This window comes from Macrobrachium nipponense, chromosome 17 (genome assembly GCF_015104395.2).
Source record: "Macrobrachium nipponense isolate FS-2020 chromosome 17, ASM1510439v2, whole genome shotgun sequence".
In the NCBI taxonomy this organism is placed as follows: domain Eukaryota; kingdom Metazoa; phylum Arthropoda; class Malacostraca; order Decapoda; family Palaemonidae; genus Macrobrachium; species Macrobrachium nipponense.
In genome coordinates, this window is record NC_087210.1 from 56,970,940 (window position 1) to 56,994,543 (window position 23,604).

Consider the following 23,604-nt stretch of genomic DNA (forward strand, 5'->3'; position numbering starts at 1 on the left):
GGCGAGGATCCCGGAGCAACATGAAGTTAGAATCCAGTACCCACAACAGTTCAATTGCAGCCTGTAAAGAGAGAGATTTCGATGTGAGCGGTAGTGTGTTATACATATGAACATCAATCGAGGAATGTGTACATAAGGTACACAGGGCTCGATCATATGAAGAATATCTTACGTTAATACTCACTTAAAGGGGAAGCAGTTACGTTACTAATTAATTACGAAGGCAAGCAGTTATATTAATGATCAATATAGAATGAAAGAACGTACATTACTCGACACAGGTACGTTACTTCACAACTGGGAACATCTCTGTGGATCGCCAACAACAATGCAATTACAATGCAGCACAGATGCAACACAATATTACTAGAACACGGATCAGTGGTAACACAATATGATTATATCACAATGCAATTATAATTAAAGTAAGTACAGGACTCGCACAGGAAAATGAAAGAAAATTAAGTTGGAGATTGAGATTGACCGACTGCTGGAATTTGGCACTGGCACATTACCTGGTAGGAGAAAGGTGTCCGTGTTCCTCAGGGGGACCGATGCGGGGAATAATTTACATACAGGGACACTACACACATGCTAACAGCAACTGTCTAGGAGGGGCTGTCAGTAGCCCAAAGAGAGCGGATGATCTTGCACATCTAGAGCAGAAGCGTCTAAGGCCAATTCTCAGTGTTCCTGCCTTCTAATTAACTCATAGAGATTTCACCAGAATCCTGTTAGGCAGTGCTACCTGTTCTTCCATACCTTTCCCACGTGATCTGCACATGGTGTGGTACCCAGTATGGTGCCCGGGCAACTGCACTTTCTCTCTCTCGATCCCAAGGTAGCTGTGGGCACAAATTCACAGGTAGTCAAACAAACAAGAAGGGATTTAGAGTTAATCCCTTAATGGAAGTGGGCTGTGGGTTGGAGGGGCGAGTTTTGCCTGTATTCAATTATGAATAAAACTAAAAATGAACACTATGAATATTATTGAGACTGTATGTTACTTTGAGTCAGAGAAGGCGTAAAACTTCTAACAAAATATATATAGATATATATATATCTATATATATATATATATATATATCATATATATACATATATATAATTCTCATATATATATATATATTATATATATATATATTATATACATATATCTTAAAAGGGCACAGTAGTGAATTGTTAATCTCGGCTCTTTCCGGTTAGAGACAGGTTACTTAGAGACAAGCGGCGGATTCCTTAAAGAATGCTGAAATGAAAAACAGCCAGGAAAGATGACCAATGCAATTTGAGGTCGGTGACACCTCGGAAATCACATGCCTTAGACATGCGGCATCCGTGTTTGCTGGGTGCCACGCAGGGCGTGTCTGCATGTGTGTTCGTAGCAAACGATATATGGCTTTGGTGATGAGAAATAAGAATAAGAGAGGACGCTCTTTGATTACTTGTGACAGCGTGCGGAACACACCTGGAAGAGGTGTTGAGAGGTATTGAGAAGTGTTGCAGACCCATCAAATAAGGTAATGTAAGACAGAACTTTGAAAAAGTTAACCTTTGAAGTAATAATAAATATGTAGGAGAAAGAGAAGTGTGGTGCAGTACACATTCTTTTTGGTTAACTCTCATGGGTAAATTGGTGTAATAATCGTGGTCTCTTTATTTCAGATGGGTTCAATGTCACCATATAGAAAAATGGATTCTCTAAGACTTATTTGACTTATTAAAATGGTGTGGTTAGTAGGACATAGTGAGATTACAGGGGGTACTTACTTAAACATGTTTGGGAGAGGAAAACGATAGTTTAACGGTTTTTTGGGCGTCAGAGTTAATTCATTTTATTCCATTTTTTAATTGACTTGTTCCACTTTAATGTTAGCTAATTTGTGAAATAAAATGTATATTTTTGTATCTACGGGAATTCATTTCAGCCTAGCTTGCATTTCAGCTAACGCCCAGAGAGATTCAGCCACAGATCGAGGGTACACAGTTGCCTGTTAGCAGTTTGTTTCATTTTGTTTAAACGAGTATCATTTGGTCCTAAAAACTCGTTTAATATATATATAGTATATATATATATATATAGTTAGATAGATAGATAGATAGATAGATAGATATAGATATATGATATATATGTATATATATATATATATATATATATATATATATATATATATATATACTCCTTTTTCCCCTGAAGTCGTGACGCCAAAGGAATAGTGCTTTCCAGTTCTTAGGGATAAAGTGAAGGTTCTAGAGTAGAGAAAAGCTGATAGGAAATTGGGATTAGTCACAAGTTTGATTTATCCTAGTCTCTTACATTATGCTACATCTTTATTGGCCCAGTTTACCGAAATCTTTTTTAAAACTTTCTTACCCATCATTTCTTCATATGGATATTTCTTAGCGTACATTATTCTTTCATTTCTATTTCAGTAGATTTATAATACATACATACATAAATACAGATTCCAAGCTACCAAACTTTAAGCAGACGTATACGTCAAACTTTTGTTTTCCTAAGTTCAATGAAAATATCGCTTCAAAAGTAAAATGGTATGTCTTGAAAAAGTAAGAACAAAAACCATGTGAATGGTTGGGAAATACGTGAAACCGAATGCACCCTGAAGTTCAAAGTAGTTACTCAACTCAGAGCAAGAGAAAAATGAAAATGACGACCATCAGATACTCAAAGAATGTACCGAGTTAAAAATTCAAAATCACGTCTGAACTTGACCGGGATATACAGTCAATGAAAACATTTCTGAGCAAATGGAACAGTATTGGAGTAATTAATCTGATAAAAAGTAGGCCAAAGACAAATATGAACTGAAGCCTCTCCACTAAAGTGCAATAGTTGAGAGGTTCCTTGAATAACCTTATGTATATACATTAACTCGAATAATGAGTTTAGTCTTTTCTCATTGTAACAATAATTGACTCAATTATTTTACGTTCAGTTTCAAGGCATCACGGCTTTTGCCCGGAAGCATTGTATCTTGGTAGCAGAACAGATTTTCTCTTTTAAAACAATATTTTTAATCCACTGATAATAATTTCACTGTAGTGTTTCAGCACCTTCATTCTTTTTACCACGCAATTCGATCTGGTTACATATCATACATTTCATACATCCACAACTACACACGAAATACATGAAGTTCTGGTTACTAATGCACAGAAAATTTGACAGTAAATTAGCGTGCTCATGAAGGGGTTTGAAACTGAACATATATTTTCACACAAAAAATCTGCAGATCAATTTGTCACTGATTACTTGCAGTCGTTGCGGGAGAGTTGATGGATGTCGCCTATTGAAAAAATTTAAAATATATATATACATATATATATATATATATATATTATATATATATATATATATAGATATATAATATAATATATAATAATGATGAGAGAGAGCAGCGCCGTGGCAGGTGCGGTCGCAGTGTGAGCTAACATTTCAGGATGAGCGCATCGACCACATCATCCGAGTTTTCGAGGAGCGGACAACTGTTGCGTGGGAGAGGAAAGTGAGGAGAGAGAGAGAGAGAGAGAGAGAGAGAGAGAGAGAGAGAGAGAGAGACCATAAAAACCTGTTGCTTTTGTGTATGTGACGTCCAGGCAGTATTTGTGGAATTACAAAGGACTGTGCACAGCGCAGATGAATGATTCAAGAAGGCACACGCTAAAGAAGTTCATCGGGATACTTCCCAAACTATGCAACAGGTGCTAAATACGCAAAGGGAGTAGACTTAACAATAGAGCTGCTTTAGGATAATGAAAAAGAGAGGCGTCATTTTTCAGATGAACAGAAATAAGGGAAGGTGCCATCTGAATGTGAAACTGTTTTCCAGATAAGATTTACACGTGATAATTCAAGTACACACCCAACGATCTAGATGCAGACTTGACCCGATTTATAACGGGACCCTAATAAGACATAAACTATTTCTATGTGCTCAATGTCGATAGGTCAGACTCCTGTAATTTCTACTATTTCTTCAAACATTACCGTAAAGGTAAGAGAGGTATGAGTCGAAGAAACTTACTGGATTTTACTTATTTCTGGAAAAAATCTGATTTAATCTTTAATCGTTTCCTTTCCCGTGATTTTTTATCTTATGTTGCAATGATAAGCGACCTTCAATAAATTATTCAGTATATTTCCACGGTTATTTCTTATAGAACCCCAGTGTCAACTCCGACAGATCTGTAATCCTGACTTGTTTATTATTATGTTCTTGAAATGATTTCCATATTACAATCATTTATCCTAGCATTAACATCTCCAGATCTGTGATCAGCTGAACGGCAAAACGTAAATAGAACTAAAATGATTCAGTCCCTTCGGCGTCATAATATCAGACTATTTTTTTATTTTATTTTATTTTATTTATTTATTTATTTTTTTTTTTGAGTAAGGTCTCACTTTCATCACTACTTTCTTCTACTATTCCGCCCTCTCCCATTCTCCCTGCATGACCAAACACTTTATTACACTATTCCAATCATTTACGCTTCAAAACTGAAGATATATTATATGATAGGTCGCAGTTACAACCTGGGTTTATCATGAGTCTGAGATCATGAAGGGAGGATTCATCATGTAAAGTTGCGTTGCGGTTCTTCAAGTCCTGGAAAGTCAAGGATTTTAGACGGTATAGTGCCAATGGCGTCAATAATGATGGCAAAAAAAAATTTTATCTTTCATGTTGTGGCTACAGTGAATGTTATTAAGAGTTTCTTTCAAATTCCTTGCTGACGCTAAAGGTATTGATTTGCATATCAACCCCAATATGTTTAGACGCACAGATCCATGTGAACATCCTTTTACAACATTGCATATATTACTGTATACTGGAGAGAAAGAGAGTGAGTAAGTTCTGTAAAAGCTTGTTAATCCACTTCGATCATCTGCTCTATTTTCCGAAACTCCATCATTTCAACTGACATAAAACAGCTGAGCATACGGCACCAGCGACTAACTTAGCCCGTTCGGCGAGGTTTCCCCAAAAAATGTTAATGGGCCAATTAAGGCAATTAACCGATCAGTGACTCGTTGTGAGGTAGTTACCCAAAGTTGGCAGACCAGCAGCCCCTTGCAACTCTGTCCTACCTCTCTCTCTCTCTCTCTCTCTCTCTCTCTCTCTCTCTCTCTGACTGGCTCCCTTTTTTTCTATTTCTCCCTCGCGCTCTCTCTTTCTCTGTGCTCTCTTTTCTCGCATTTTCTTTGCGGTGAGACCCAATGTTAGGTATGTGAATCCAATAAAATGTATGCATGCATGCCTATGCTAATACTTTCATTACAGTTATCGCTCTCTCTCTCTCTCTCTCTCTCTCTCTCTCTCTCTCTCTCTCTCTCTCTCTCTTTTCAATGTATCTACATATTTTTAGCGTCTCTCCCTTGCATCAATATCCCCACATTGCACCATGTATTTTCTCTCTCTCTCTCTCTCTCTCTCTCTCTCGTGTAGGGAGCGTTCAGAAAATCATTACCTACTGATAATTGTACAGCAATTTAGAAGACAAGAAAAAAAAAGCTGTGTAAATATCGTTGCAACCCTTCCTATGAAATAAACCGAATTTGATGCCAAAATTCGAAAGCCATTCATTTCCTCTTTTATATATTCCGTTCCTTGAAACCTTTCGGGGCATCGTATCTGAAGAGAAAATGTTCATTCATATCGAACAAAAAATGGCTGATTGGTCGCGGTCTTTCCGTTGCATACTAATTAGAGCTTATTGAAAATGACGAAAAATCAAAGAAATTTACAAGCAAGATTTTTGTTGAAATATATCATTACATTAATTTTGCTTTTTGCCTTTGAAGGAACGAATGACCAAATGTCGAAATGAATTTCTGGCATTATATCTATATATATATATATATATATATATATATATATATATATATATATATATGTGTGTGTGTGTGTGTGTGTGTGTATATATATATATATATATATATATATATATATATATATCACACACACACACACACACACACATATATATATATATATATATATATATATATATATATATATATATATATATATATATATATATATATATATATTTCGGCTATAATCTCCATTCTTTTGCCAACAATGTATGCTTTGTAAGTAAATGGAGTTGCAGAAAATATGATCAAGTATTCGTGTACGTATTATTTATATATATATATATATATATATATATATATATATATATATATATACATATACATACACGAATACTTGATCATATTTTCTGAAATTTTATTTACTTACAAAGCATATATTGTTGGCAAAAGAATGAAGACAATAACCGAAATAAAAGATTTCGTTTTTTCTCCATTCATTCTTTTTTTATATAATTTTTTAGTTCATTTATAGTATACTGTATATATACATCTATATATAATATATGGTATATATATGCATACATTTTACATATATAGTTTTCTTAACATTAAATGTTAGGATTCTCAGTATCGACCCATCTAGCAACCTAAAACTCTCACCTTCGGGGACATCCCCCAGGAGCGGCGATAAACCTCCTAACGAAAATGTACCTCCGTTAATTGGTTTCGAGAACTTTCATAATTTCTGTTATCGAAGTGGGGAGCGAGTTACCTCATAGGAAAGGTCGCAGAGACCGCCCTGAACTCTTATTTGAAAACTGTAGCAATATCTCGTTATAGCAATGCCTAGTTCTTTTTACCCTTCACGATACAGAATGAGTTAACCCCAGAATGAGTTTTGAAAGCAAGTTATCGATTAAGGATTCTAAACGTAATCAATTTTAAGTTTTTCTTGTACTTGCTTTTATGTTGCTTGACTCAAATCATAATAAAACGAAATGGAAAAAATGAGGCTCAAGTTCGGGATGGTGATAATTACAACAATGATAATCACAGCATACGTTGCCATACCCAGAAATATAATATATGCTAAATATACTTCCCAGATTATAGCATTTAACACGTCATTGGAAGGAAACTAAGTGTAGCTTGGTATTCTATTGTCATTTTTAGAGGTTGCCAAGACAGCCACTACTTAAAATGCCTTTATATCATAACTAAATAACTTATAGTCAAGTCTTGCCTCATTCTATTTTGAAATTCTACTTACGCATATCCCTGTCCCTTTTATAATTCATATTACGTTCAGGCCTCATTGTATATACGTCATATTAACAACACCCACTTATATGCCTGTTTAACGATTCTGACAAATCACTCACTGTCCATAAGATACCATACAGTCTCAGGAGGCCTATTACTAGAACACCTTTGTTTAAATTCTCTAATGTCTGTAACAGATCCGTGAGTAGGGGTCCTAGCTCTCCTTCGAATGGAATACAAAAACAAGCCTAGTACGTACGTCTGAAGGAGCGGTGATGGACGCTTTTTCTACACTTCTGAACCCACCAGGGAGATCAAGCCCTACCGATTAATTTTACAAAAGACGTACACGCACAATAATTCCATATCATACCGGTATGGGAGTCCAGTACTGACCAGTTTAGTAGTCTCGACAAGGACATAGTATTGAGTTCCGCCCCCTAGAATCTCCTTTCTTCAATATAATACGTCGGTGGATGACCAAAATAATTTCCTCAAACATTGGGATTCTTCGTTTCCGCTGCAAAGCTTACTTCACACCATCACAGCAGAAGCTAGCCTTACACTGTGATGGTTACACCTTCGATTTGCAACAAATCATGTCACCGATAATCTCTTGAAGGGGGGAACAAAAATAGGTACCTCAGGGAGTTAGGGACCTTCTTCAAAACGAATTACAAGTGTCTGCTCTCTCGCTGTATTCCCTATTGCTTTTCAGCTTAGGCTTGTAAAATTATTTATATTTTAAGATGTGTTATTCTTACCCTTGATTAAAACTTTGGTAAATCTTTCAATCTTGTTTCAGAATAACTAATCTATGATGTGGTGTTGGCAAAGATTAATCTCATGAAACTTCATAATAACTAACCTTATAACGCATGAAAACCGAAAGCATAAAGTCTTTAATAATCAACAATAAGTCCAGTTACGAGTGGGCGTTGAAACCTCGACCCGTCGATGTTACACAATTGAAACTATAAAATCTATATTCTGTGGCTGGATATAGGGCATTGTGTGTTTATCTGAAAAATGTGTAGACCCAGTAAAATCCCTATAATTTTCTCTGAAGTCAGATTTCGAGAGATTTACTATCCGAATTCCTTGGAGATATTTTCAGCATAATTGTGACAGATGGAACTTTTTATACTTTTTTGACCACAGAGTTTCCATAGCTTACCTCTGATGTGAAATTCAACGTCAAGAGAACCAAGCAAAATCACATGAAATATCGTATATTCAAAATATGCAGTTTGATTTGAGATCATAGCAGAGTTCAAAGTAATGGTCCAGCTTCTTTTGCAGCAAGTGTGATGCAGGTATGCTTAGCAGCTCAGTCACATGGCTGTCATAAAAAAATCGTTACTATCGCAAGAACAAATCCAGCATTCACACATTCACCTTCACACTTGCACAGAATTATTCAGCAGGCTCTTGCTCTACTGCACTTGTAATCTCCTGGGCATGACTTCTTGTCGCCACAGTGCAAGTTGATGGAACATGACAAACTAATGTCATCCTTAGTCCAACCCCATTCTCTAAATATGGAATATCCTGGGGAATGATGCTGTTTGATTGCAGGGCACTGTTTCATTTAACAATGTCTTCATGTATGTAGACAATGCTGCTTGTGGGAATGGAATCTTCTCCAACATTTCTGTACATTAAGTGCTTCGTTTCATTCACTTTGGCCAAACCACAATTCTTACTATATATAACTCCAAACTTTCTAGCTTCTGCATATGCAGAGACTCAAAGGTAAAGAGAATTGGATTTCGGGTGAGGGCTGCTACCACGGTTTTATCGAGTACAGTGTGCCTTCCCAAGATATCATAGCAGTCCCTTTACCAGAGCTTAGGAAGTGAGATGTCTAGCCACATGCTGAAGAATAGTAATGGCGGAGACTTGAAGGCCTTGATGAGCACGGATATCTCGTAAGGGTCCCCGTACCTTCTGAAGACCAAGTGTAGCGAAGAAATATATGGCAATAACTATATAGATCTATACCCTAGCATCTGATGAGGGTTGGTGAGAGAGCACATTTTCAAACTTATCATTTAACAACAACCTCCCACCAGAAGTCAGATACTAGGTTACTCACAAACTGTTACTCCAAACAATTATCCTTATACTCCATAAGGCCTTGATGCAGAGCGAAGGACATTTTATGCTCTTTACTGTGATGTATAGTGCCGGTCTAGTAGCTTGTAATGCAATATGTAATGCAAATGTTCTTGTTAGATAGTGGATGCAATTGTTGCTCTCCTATTTATGTTCATAAGTACTGATTTTCTCATTCTCCTGAATTATTGATAGATACTGGTGGATGACACTGGTGAAGCTATGAAGATCTGAAAAAAGTTCGTCAGAAATTTAAGAATTAAGATCTGTTGAAGGACTGCTTCTGGAGACAATTTATAATAAGATTCATTGCTACTAACATCAATAACTGATCATCATCTTGATTAGTTTGGAACTCATAAGCCTTAGCCAGTATGTCAATCGTTGACTTGTTAAATCTGTAAATTCTATCTGTGAAAACCCGAATCGAGCAGGGAAAAGATTAAAGGAGAAATCTTAGAATCTTGTTGAATGTAGTTCCCTGTCGTCATGACATGGCTTCTTTGCTCTGTTAACAATATACATTTTTCAAAGTACTGATAGCTGAAATACTGTATCTCCCTTCTTGAGGAAGGGCAACAATTCAGGCGGTGGTGACTGGCTTGAACTTGGGGGGAAAAGACGTCGTTGATGTTAGATGAGTGTAGCAAGAGCTGAGCAAGTATTTAAATGAGAGACGCAGGTGGTATGATAATAGGCCAGTGTTTAACCTTAGAATTTGCGCCTGATACTGTTTAGCTGTCACGAGTTTTTCAAGGCTACTCTTTCCACTGGTCTGCAGTTTTCCACTAACCTAATGACACAAAAATACTATAAATAGCTCGTACATTTTTTGTGATACTTGTTGTGAGGTGTCAATTGGGACTGGAAGATTTTTCCAGTCGGAGTCTGATGGATCTACTGCTTCCGTTCCATAAGCCTAGTACTTGATATTGTGTCCGTCCGGAAGAATCTAGTCTGCGGACGTCACTAGACAGAGGAAATGGATGCTGACTGGCAGGAAGCTGCTTCTTGAGGCAAAAAGGCAAAAATTGCACTGCTGGAAAAAAAAGGAATAAGAAGTTGATGAACATATTGGAAGAGAGAAAACTGATGAAAATAACAAAAAAATAAGGAGAGCAAGCTGTGATAGAAAAGTACTCCTTTTAAACAAGTGTCAATATCTTGCACTCATAGTTGGTGAATAATACAACTGTACTAGTGTTGGGTGTAAGAGTACTACCACCGTAGGGCAACAGGCGAGTCTAGGGAGGAAAAAAACTCGTAACTGAAGAGAAACGGGAAGCACAGGCAGTGCTCCCCACAACACAAGGCACAGATGATGTCCCTCAGTAAACGCAAGGGTCGGATCTGCCACAACGTCTCCAGGCAGAGGAGAACTTCAGCAATGTCCTCCGTAATACAGAGAAAGGGAGGGCCCTCAAATACAGTGAAGCCTTCAAACTGCAAAAAAATCTCCAACGTATCAGCAAAACCTACACACTAAGGAGCCGATAACACACAGCCTCCGTGCTCAGCCAAGGGTCCTCACAGCACGTGAGGAAACGTAACCACCAAACAATCTGGTAGCAGAATTAAAACATGAAAAGAAAAAACTAAACTTTCATGGGTGAGTTGCGTACCACTTGATATGAACAACCTTCGGTGGGAGCGAAAAGAGCCTTAAACAGTTTTCCTTGTCGCACCAAAATGGAACTGAAACTAACAGAACAAATTTAGTTTAAAGGCCATGAATAAAAATTAAGCATTATTAGAATAATATTAATATGAACAACTCTAGATATCTCGGAGTTTCTCTACTTACTACCCCCCTCCTCCAGCTACCTACTACCAAGTCTATTCCAGCAAATTAATGACACATAATCTAATTAACATCTGAAAGAAATGGAATCTTTATTCTAGATACAGTCATACATGTACATAAATTACGAGATAAGGCGATAAGCATTGTTATTTTCGAATTGTGACAACTACAGAGTTTAACAGACTTTCAATTACTTAAATAGTGCACCATGAAAGTTGTCAAACTAGAAAAAGATTAAACAAACCGTGTTATGTATGTATATAGCATTCCCTAAACGAGTCACGGTCACTCTTTATACGCTTTCGATGACTGTGCCAACCATTAAAGGTAAAACAGAAGTACAATTCAACATTCTTTTAATCAGAGGCTTTTAGAAAATACCTTCACTCATAACCATAAGATTGCTGGTTAATCATTTTTTATAATATAATAAGATTTCGACTACTATGAGATTCAGGGCCTCTGTAATACGGCTTTTTGGACTTTGCTCCTTATCAAAGCATCGGATGTAGCTGAAAGTTGACATATGTATATTTTACAACCACACACAAATTTTGTCAGCATTATCAACAACCTAAACCCGATAGTCTTACTTAATATAGAGTAAAAATTATCTAGCCGACGCCATGGCCAATGATTACGAGCCAAGAGTCGAAAAACATTCATTACGTAAGCAACGTAAACATCGTTTTACGAAATGTTGCCCCGCCCATCCGCCAGACAGAAACTTCATTCGCCTTGTTCCATCGGCTCTGAAACCCATAGCAGTCAAGAAAGGCTAACAGGATTTGGAATTTTCCCCGTGGTTGCAACTGCATTTGTCTTACGACTTGTAACTTTATACAGTCAAGAGAAAGCCCGTGGCCATACTTACTATAGCCTGAATAGGTAATTATTCAGTTTATAGTTTAAATCCAATGTTTATGGTCTGATTTATATTTGGCGTAACGTGATTATAATACTTGTAATGTCATTCAGGATTTTCCATTAACTATTCACTATGCCACCAAGAGAGAGAGAGAGATTGTATGCAATCAGCCTTCATATAACTATTTTTGTTAAAATAAGATTTTTATCCAAAGTAAATACAAGCTTATATGCTGCCTGAAATCCTCCAGCAGACCAACAGATCATCGATATTTTTTTTCTTTTCTTCTTTAGGCCTTTACGAAGTCATCTGCTACCGTGTTGGGATATAAAGACTTTATGAATGGGCGGAACCGAAATACATAGAATGTGGTGGGGTGATTAGCGTAGCAATACTACTGTGTAATAGCCAGTAAATACATGAATTAAACGTTTAGGCCAAACTGCTGGCATCCTTGAGGATCATCAGCATTTTCTTAAAAACTTGCTCGAGAAATGAGTTTTTATAGGCCAAAGTTAAATTTTTCTAATCCAAATAATGCCCATGATTAGCCTTCAGTGTTAATCCTGAATTAATAAACGAGGCCAAAGTGGGGTGGAGCCTTCGTGAAAGTCATCATTTCTGACGATAATATTGGCTGAAGGATTTTTTAAAGCCAAAAATTACGGCTATCGGCTTATTATTTTAGTAAATAGCGTATAATAAGCCAATAAATAAAAATTGCCTTGACCTATTGGATTATAGCAAGTTAATTCTAATCAAGCTGATCTACTATGTTTTATGAAGAATTTACCAACTATTCCCTACATCTTGTTCAATCTGCATTGTGGACCTATAAAGTAGGACTGCTAATTTCTAGGCGACATTATTTTGGGAAGTTAGACTAACAACAAAGTGTGTTTGTTATTTATTAATATTTTGTTGGTTTGTTCATTATGACAATTATCAGTGGAGAGGCTTCAGAGTTCATAAAGGTGTACTGCTTTGCTTGTATTTAAATTTGTATGTCATTGTTGCCAGAGGTCTAGCCTTCGTTACGTATAGCCAATCATCCATCGAGAAAGAGGGAAGAAATGCTGACATAAGTTACGTAACGAGTGTGTTCGAAACCTTTTCTCTAAGTAAGTTGGCCCGTCTTCAAAAAATGTCACTTTTACATTATAAGTACCAAGTTTATTCAACCTACGTAATGCAGAATACAGTCAAAATTTATGTGTAGATATAATGTGTATTCTGAATAAGCGTTATATTTATGAAATGCATAGATAAAAAGTTATTGCGAAAAAACCGTGTTACAGAGGCCCTGAATCTCATAGTAGTGTCATCCTGGATTTAGTAAAAAAAAAAAAAAAAAGATTGCCCCAGTCCGTGCCAGTAAGTGAAAAATGAATCTTCTGGTCAGCATCTTGGCCAGAGGTGTTACTTATAGATAAATATTATCAGTCTTTGCAACAATATGGCGTATACTGATCCTTCCGTGTGAGTTTCTGCAGCTAAAGCTCGTTTTAGGAGGATGAAAATGTCAATACTTAATGATACAAAGTGAAGGAGTAATGAAAATACGAAAGAAAAGCAAAAATAAAAGGCCACAGTTTAAAAGTATAAGAGAACAAAACGATCAGCAGGGACTTTTGTACCCTACTGGTTAGTAAATGAAAGTTATGAAATTTATTTACTTCACCAGAAAAGTCATTTGTAGATCTGACATCAAAATACCCGTAAAAAAAAGTTAAATGTGCATTACATTTCTATGCAAAAACCGATAAATTTTACGTTCCCTGCCATCTTTAAGCTATTAGCCTTCCAATATCGCTGCAAGTTAATCTCGTTGCCTTTTAAATGGACAAACAGGTAGACAGACAAAATCATTGTTTATCACATTATAAGTACTATATGATTTCAGACTACATTCGCGATGTCATCACTAGAGCAAATATGATTCGATGTGACTATGGAAACTTCTTCAATTGGATATGGAATAAGATTTTCATATCATTCAGTGCCCTACAATCAATAACGTTCTGTCAAAAAACTATTTTATTCAATGTAATATCTATTTTTCTTTGCTGCTTTCTTCAGAAATTACCTAGGCGCTAATGACTAAAAAATATTACCATACTGGTGTGTGTAACTGTATAGTCTTGTGGCTATTCCAGACATAGTGTCACTGGTGAGCAAGTGTGGCTCTTATTGTTATGTTGCATTATTACTAATATATCATTTGGTGATGAGCAAGGGTACGGCTCTTTTGTTTAGTGCATAGTATGTTATTATTATCATTGATGATAAAATGTATTGCCCTGTTGTTGAATTACTCAAGTGTATTGTTTTCGTATTTCATGAATTACTCAAGTGTATTGTTTCCGTATTTCATGAATTGCTCAAGTGTATTGCTTATACATTTCATGATGGGGTTAGTATTGCTGTTGGTTGAAATATTTAGGTTAAGTCTATTTATTTTATCAATTGATGTTTCAAATTTAAACGTATTTGAATATTTGGACTTTGGAGTTTGTTTTGCTTTTTGAGTTTAAAATGATTGGTTATGTTAACGATCATTTATCTTTTATTTCTACTTTCTAAAACCTGGGTTCATTGTATATATGTAATATAATATATTTGTAGTAATAAACCAGACTTAAGGTATTTAAGTATTTTCTTTTACACCCATCCCTTTGGTTGTTTTTACAGCCCATCAGTCCACTCCAGCCCCATATTGTGTATACGTATTTAAGAACCTGATTCGTCACGCAGAAAGTGATTATGACATTAGAAATAACAATATACAGAGGCTGTACGTGAATTTCTCATGTATCCTCGTCTAGACTAAGGATCGCAAGCGCGTTTTCTTCCATTAGCAAGGATGACACTCTACGGAAAACAAGAACCATGTTTCAGTTTTAGTTTTCTGTGCTGGCTCTGTTTGTCCGTCGGCACTTTTTCTACCCGACTTCTGATCTTGAAAACTACTGAGGCTAGAGGGCTGCAAATTGGTATGTTGATCATCCACCCTCCAATCATCAAACTTACCAAATTTCAGCCCTCTAGCCTAAGTGGTTATCTTATTTTATTTAAGGTTAAAGGTAGCCCTAATCATACGTCTGCTAACCGGGCCGTGGCTGAAAGCTTCATTGCCCCTGGCTCATAAAGCATTATACCGAGACCACCAAAAGATAGATCTGTTTTCGGTGGCCTTAATTATACGCCGTAAAGGAAACTCAATTGCGCATTTTTTCACTAGTTTCTTTTTTCCCCCTGAAATTGCGGTTACTTTTCCATTTCCTCATTTCTAGCCCTTCCAGAGTGGCACCATTCTCAAATTTAATTATCCATAATACACCTACCTCCGCGCACTAATTGCTTACTCCCTTTCCCTGTGTGAGCGTGAATGTTTAAAACTTCTTGGCGTTAGTCGCCACTCGATCATACTTCGAGTGTTATATGTAATACTTATGCCTTGAATAACTTAAGCAAAGTAAAATGACATATTCTTGCCAATATTACATAAATCCTAAACAATTCCAAAATCATAATAATTACATGGAACAGCTCCAAACATTCCAAGTCGCAGTATAAAAATTTATGGCGTTCGTTTCCTTTTATCATTAGGTTGACTTTTCCTTCGTTTCCGATAACAATCACACGGAATATGTATTCAGCATTCATACAGGTATTCAACTATAACATTATATTTATACGCATATATGTTTGTGAATATGTGTGGTTTTATATATGTATGTACGTATATATGTATGCATAGGTGAACACATTAATTTTATGTATACCTTCGACAAATATAGTACACGCCTACACTGTACGGCAGCAAACAAACGCATCCATCACGGTGAAGTTGATATTCGACGGAGAAATCTGAGAGTAGCATCAAATAGGAATATTTTTCTGTCTTGAGACAAATTCCATCTATCTCATTAACAAGACACTGATTTCGATTTTCTACGTAAAAAATTGGGGCTGAATAAATCGCCCTTAATAACACCTCGGTGTTGTATGGCGCAGCGTCAAGGGAAAGCCATAGAGACTAATCTTCATGACATAATTAATAGAATAGTCGCCCTAATTGACCCGACTACGGTCAAATTAGATCCAAGCCCAGCCGTAAGTAGGCGTCACCATAGAGTCAGGGAATATACGACGCGCTTCGTCTTTTTTCAAATTGTTTCGACCTGACGTAGCTGGGCTTGATTTTTCCCTTATCTTTCCTGTTACCTCGTTGACAAAGGAGAATCTTAGAGTACCTCACTTTCCCTTCATGTTACTAGACATTTAACGGTCAATCCAGCGTAAAGAGAATCCACGTGTGTGAGGAAACGAGGAGATAAAAATAGGAAACAGTCGAAATAAAAAGTCAATATACTTCCATCTCACCCACTCCATTCTGGATTCTGAAGGAACGAGTGTGCGGAATGACAATTTGGAACCCCCGACTCTCGCACAGGATATGAAAACGCTGATTGGCTGGTAATGAGATGAAGGAGGGATTTGATTGGTGGGTAATGACGTATTGAAAGCGTCTGATTGGCGGGTAATTGATTTTGGTGACATGTGATTGGTGGGTAATTGAGTTTAGCGGAGATGCATTATGGGATGATACTAAATGTCTGGCGGGTGGTAGGTGAACTTTATGATAAGGGGGAAGCCTCTCTCTCTCTCTCTCTCTCTCTCTCTCTCTCTCTCTCTCTCTCTCTCTCTCTCTCTCTCAAAATTTGAACGATCGTATTTTCTAATGCAGCAATTTGCCATAACATCGCGACTGTAGCAAGCAGAAAAAGTCACTGCACTTTGATACACATTAAATAAACCGAACGTGACTTTTAGATCATAAAAGCAGCAATGGCATGAACTCTCCTTGGAAGTTTTATCCACAAGAGATCATCCTTGACGTACCTTTTAAGTTTGATTTGAGAAGAGCTATTCTCAGACTTTTCACCCATACATCACAGTCTTCAAGAAGAAATGAAAATAGTGGAGAAAAAATATATACTATAAAATTTCTGGAGCAACTCGAAAAATCTTAGCCAGTTCGTTGTTTTAGTGGTTGCTCTGGTGAAAGTCTCCTTGGGAGATGATAACGATGATATGACGACTCTTTGGTGAGTTGAAGCTTCACTGATTTTGTCCCTGAACAAGGTCTATGTTGAAGAAAATGTCGGAACAGAGCGAGCCTAAGAAATTCTTAGGCTAAAAATAATAACTCTGACAGAAGTGAAATAATAAGAAAATGGATCATGACAATAAAGCAGAAAGATATTAAATTCAACAGACTGAACCGCATACTAATAGTCACAATACTGGATAAAACTGTTCACATAATTATGATCATTTTCACAATTATTCTTACTGCGGATGTATTAATAAGCGACCACTGACTAATTGCCTTGAAATTTTATTCATATGTGTTCCATTAAAATCATAAAACGGAGAGTCTACGGGTATGCAGAATACAAGAACCTTAATCAGATCTCCAGAGCGGCACGTAACGTGCCTAGGGTCGGGGCGTACCGTCTCGATGCTCATTGATATTTGTGGTGGTATGGGCGAACTAGTTTATGGTAAGTTCGATTATAATTTTGGGGAGAAATACTTCGAAGCTGTAAGTCAAACCGAAAGTCGTGCTCAGCGAATAAGAAAAGTGACTGAAAGAACACAATGAAGCGCGGAAATTCATCTGTCAAAGAAATGGATGAGAACTGCTTTCAGCAGCTCTATAGAAAGAGCGCTACTCCTGAAAAAGAAAACTAAAGACTGATACACGTCATATATCCATCGTAGAGAGAAGGCTGCTTATAAGAATAGTTTGACGTCCAAAATTGGCGCAAAAAAAAAGCGGGGAAAAAAGGAAAGAAAAAAAATCCACTCCGTCGCTTAGGCTGCCTAATTCATCAAACGCCAGGATTACCTAAATTCTACGGGAAATTTTAGTCGGATTTAAAAATATAATTGGGAGCCTCACCGATGGAGAGCCAGTTGGCGGAGCTCGCCCCTGTTAGCAGGACGCACGAAACTTTTTGAAGTGAAAGGAATCACGCTCTTTCTATTTTAAGGCTTCTTTCAAGCTGCTTATTTGTTTCTTTTGAAGCATTTTTTTTATCGTTGGTTTTTTTGGGCTTGATGCTTTAAAGGTACTATGTCGATTTGATCTGTTGTTTATTTTATCCCTATGGTCATATATTAAACATTTGTTTTTATAATGCAGCTTTAAACATTCCTGTCTTTTTTTCGTATTTTGTCTGCGAGACCATTCTTTTGCTTGTCTTTGATTCCGAATTAAGGAGGATTTATTAAACAGAAATCAATCATGCATCTGAGGTAACTGACCCCTTTTAAAAACATTATCAATGCCTTTCTTTGTCCTGCAACACAAAAGTCATACGGGATTTATACAGGTTGGGTCGTAGAAAGGGACAGACATAAGAAGAAAATACCTATACATACTGGAAATCTATACCAAAAGCACGTACTAGATTCCCATTCAAAGACCAAGAGGGAAAACGAAATAAAACTAAGCACTAAACAGAATGAAACATAGCCAGCAGCAGAAAAAGAAAGAAACAGAACCAGACTGTTACAACGGAGAGAGAGAGAGAGAGAGAGAGAGAGAGAGAGAGAGAGAGAGGCGAGCTCTGACAGGCAATCCGATCAGAGGTCTTGTTTGGAAGTTAGGCGGCATTGCAACCAGCTCCTAAGCTCCAATTATATTCGACAACACCCGTGACCTCCTCATCCTTCCCCTCTCCCCCATCCTTTTCCCTTTCCTCCCCATAATACTCTTCCCCTCCTCTTCCTCCTCCTCGTCCTTCTTCTTTAGCTCCCTACTTCCCTCCTCCAAGACTTTTCTGAATGTGCCTCTCCTCTAACAAAACTCCCCCAAGTCTGGGCCCCTTGATTCGTCTATTTGCCGTTTGTTTTCGTTCACCAGCGGTTCGTTTTCAGTTTACCCGCACACGGGCGCTTAGTATGTACATATATAACAATATATGCAACTCATTCAAATGACTTTATTATTTTGTGTATGTAAAATTTTACGAATTGTGTGTGTGTCTAGGTACTTGTCTAGACCTAACCTGTTCTATTAACTCCTAATCTACGACATAATCATACAGGACACACACATATTATATATTATAATTATGTATATATATATGTAGTATATATATATAATATATATATATATATATATATATATATATATATTATATATATTTATATATATCTATATATATATATATATATATATATATATATATATACTTGCATAAACACACAATATCGAATTCACTTTACGTTAGGAAACACTTAGACTCAAAGGGAATTGCATCATGACGAGTCTAGCTTTCCTGCCCATGATTCGAGCCTTTTGGGTTTGATACAGACAGGAACTTATCCCTTCGGGTGTCAAGAACGATGCAAGACGATCTCGAATCTTCTGTACAATTTTTGTCGAACTGCTTCTGTACTGAGAATTGTAATCAAATTATCTCCACAATGGTAGGTGAATGCCATTTTGTAACAAGAGGCTATTTACTATACTGTTATCAATATTATATACGTTTGTATACATACATACAGATAATATATATATATATATATATATATATATATATATATATATATATACACACACATTTGCGCTCGTATGCGTGTGTATATAGCGGATTATGGGGTTGGCACGTGTCTGCACATATAAGGGTACATTGTACCTTACTCATGGTAGGGTACAGACGGCTTAACTTGTTCTTACCGCCGTATAATGGCCGACTGCTCCTTATTTACATGGCCTGATGGGGTCACACTATATTCATGATTCTACATCATTCATTTCGTCAAAATATCTTGACATTCTCAAGCCATTGGTTGATACTATCCCATAAGTTTAGTATTACAGAAATAATAAACATGTTCCCAGTATTACCAATACCTTACCTTTCGCCTTACAAAGTCTTATTTCTCTGTCAGCTGATTTTAGCATGAGCGTCCCCACTACCTGTCCTGCTTATCTACTCCTGTTTTCAGTATTTAAAATACCATACATAAAACTTTCAAGCAGTTATCGCGCTATCTCCAATAACCCACTACCTAGGTTCCCTACGTACACTCACTCAAAAATGTTTAGTAACTTCAATACTTTTCGGACGACAGTTTATAATAGCGACATCTGGCGCTATATGGCAACTCCGTTGTCAGCCCTTTCAGCAACTCCAACAACTCTGATATTGTCATACTTTATTTGATTAAAGGATGTTATTTATAATATTTCAAAGGTCATCACTGTTATGTTTTACTATTTTCATATCCAAAGACCATCACTATCTTTATGTTTTATTTCCTTCATATGTGTGAACTTTGTATACATAGGCCCACGACCTATTAGCTCTAGTAGCGTAAAAAATTATGGCTTTTGTAAGGATTTGCTGGCATACCCATTATGAACAACATTTTTCAAGAATGGTATTGAACGACTAATCCTTTGTATATTGTAAACTAGTGAAACTATATATATATATATATATATATATATATATATATATATATGTATGTATGTATGTATGTATATCTGGCCCTATCATGTATTCTGACTTCCTTTATAGCCGAGGAGCCAGTCACCAAAATTGAGATTTACCCTACACGGTGAGCCCCTTATGAGTTCATGCATTTTTTGATAGATTAGTGTGTCCCACACTAAAATCTGACCTTTCGAATATCTCGATATTGCCATAAATAGAGCCATATATAAATCTATCTCAGTAACACTAGGTACTCTGATTATCTGCTATGCCATATGCTTGTTTTTTCAAGCAGCTACTTAATATTTCGGTAAGATAACCATGAGGCAATGTGCTTTGTGAAAGTATATAGTAGAATAAAATATATTTACATTTAAACTGCTTTTATCATATGCAAACTAACTCTTCTCCCAATTTACCGAAAAAAGTTATATATTACTCTTCAAAGATGTCCATCTGCTTCCGCACACACTTGCTGATGTCCCCACGGCATGAACAAGTTACATCACATTCCATTTGCTTATGACTACAAGGGAAGTTTATCAAGCACGTCTGTTTGCAATTGCAGAATAGTGTGCTTTGCATTAATGATGGTAGTGAATTACTTGTTATGACTACAGGATGTACTGCACCACTCGGTAGCATCATCCAGCCAAATTCGAGTGGTGATGGAAGAGATGGGTGAGTCTGCATAGCTTTTACCCAAACACATGTTTGGAAGATGGTCCATAAAACATGTTGGCGAAAGGCATCATCTGTAGGTGGTAATAAAAAAAATTGTAACAAATGAGCTTTAATCATGTTATGGTATGGCTTTCAATGTGTGAATATTAAGTTTCTAACTTTACCAGTACATACTCATAAACACAGCTAATGCTTTTTTTCCATGTTTTTTAACTCAAGTAAATCATCAATGATTTGTTCTGTTGCCACACTGCCATCAGCTATGGAGACAAGAGGCTTTTTGCCATATACAAATAGGCTAATAATCTGGCCACTCTTAATGGCTGATATAATGTGATCACGTGAGTTACATTGTCTTTTCTTTGGTGCACAGCTGTCTTCATTGAAACTCATCTTGGGTATGCATATGTGCCATCACCCTGATTGAAGTTGATATTGCAGCTGGAAATGGTAGTCTTAAACCATCGGGTTTGTGCATTCTTGTTCATTGTTATTCCCTTTAATCCTGCTTGACCAGACCTACCTTTTGCATCACAGTTCTGTGAACATTCCAGTGCCTTATCTGTCCAGATTGCATTAAATTCTCCAAAAGTTCGTTTCACAGTAAAGTATCCACGTTCCAATGCCTCATAAGTATCAGGAGCCTCAGTTTGAAGATTGCCCATTTCATGTAGATAACACATTACTGCTTTAGCGTATTTGGTATGATCACCAGCTGCTATATACTCAGCCATTTCTGCAGTTGCTGATAAGTGCTCCTGCCATTCACCACTCCTCCCATCATGAATGTATGACAGTAGGATTTCTATCATATGTCAGTAGTTACACAAAAACTGGTAGGTCTTGCTGTACTTTTTACAAGATTCAAACTGGTCTATAGAAATTTGACAATGTAGAAGTTTTTGAAGTTTGTGCACTGCTTGCATTATGGGAGTACCCTCTTTTAGTTCCCTGCCCAGTGAGGACAGTAAGTCAGACATGTCTGCCATTACATCCATACTGATTCCTTCTTCAATCACCCAATGTTCAAATGCGTCAAACCTAAGGGCTTCCAGCGCCTCATACACAAGCATGTGGGCGTTAATTGCTTGATAGTAACCTTTATCAGAGAGGACTTTTTCTGCTGTGCCATCTTTCAGTATATTGCTGAAGACAAACAGTTCTTTCAAACCTGAACCATACATAACCTTTCCAATTGCTCCTGGATAGTTTGTTAAAAAATGGAAGCCCCCTAGCCTAAGCATCGGATTTTCGTATTCATCTAGTGCATTTTTGCAGAGTGTGTAAATAAACTCATAAACAGATTCATCTTGGGTAATTACAGTGTGTCTCTTCCCCAACCTTTTGCTGGTTTTCATGCATATTTTCACTGATTCTGCTACAACTACTGATTGAGTTGGTGAATTGGGTATGAAGGAAACTGCCCAATTGGTGTAACTGGAATGTGTTTATGATTCAACATAGCATGAAACACTTTCCATCCGGGCAATCATCTTCTACCTCAAGAAGTTTACTAGGATAAAGTCGGAGTAATTCCAGTAGAGATAAATACTTGGGGTATCTGATTGTGAGCCCAGCAAGAATTCCAGTATCATGCTGTTGGCCTTTTCTGGGAACAGCTCACGCTTCAACTTCTTTACAGGATGGACTGTGTTTATTGACATTATAGAAGTGTCATAATACTCTCTGTGTGTGGTACAATTGTGTCTTATATCTACAGGTACCTTGCCAAATACATGGTCTTCCAGCAACACTGGCTGGTACATAACCATGCTTGTCAAATGCACACTAGAGCCATCAAGTGTACATTCAGAGAAACCTAATTTATCAGTTGCAAAGTGAGTGAACTTAATTGAAACAGTATTTGCAGGAATAAATATATATTTTCATAATTTGTTTGTACATTAACTTCAGCCTCTACAGTTGCTAAGACACTTTGGAGTTCACTGTAACTAATATCCTAACCGACTAAGCACAGTTGAGATATCTTTGCTCCTAGTTTTATGATACACATATACAGCTAAACCAACATGCTTGGGTGTATGCAAACTAATTACGGCAGACAATGTCTTGTGAGATGTTTAAAACACTTGCATGAATATCTTGAGGATTTACAAGAAATTAATTTTTTACCTACATTAACTGGAATTGCATCAGAAAGCAGAAGTGTAACTAAATTGTAAAGACTGGGTGGAGTTATGGCCAATGATTGGTCATATGAGACTCCACAGGAATCTAATCTACTCTATTTGTACTGTGCTTTCATATTGCTTACATCTGATTTAATTTTTAGTTATAAGAGAAAACAGTATTATTTAAAGGTATACTATACTATTTACAATATCAAATATCAAGCTTGTCCGATAGTTTAGATTGATAGGTGGTTTTTATATATAATTTCTAGTAAATTTAGCAAATTTGGGTACATTTTTCTTAGCTATGATATTTTATTAATTTTATGAAGATGTAGGAATTTTTCGGTAAATTTTCCCAAAGTCATCGT

At 36.7% G+C, this 23,604-nt stretch overlaps 1 long non-coding RNA gene across 2 annotated transcripts in view; it reads right to left on the minus strand.

Moving 5' to 3' along the window:
- Positions 1–534: 534 nt before the first annotated feature.
- LOC135196256 (uncharacterized) overlaps positions 535–23,604 on the minus strand; it is an 82,430-nt gene continuing 59,360 nt past the window's right edge. For both annotated transcript variants that reach the window (XR_010310355.1, XR_010310354.1), the window contains one exon: positions 535–845. This is a non-coding gene — a long non-coding RNA (uncharacterized LOC135196256). The remainder of the gene's footprint in view (positions 846–23,604) is intronic.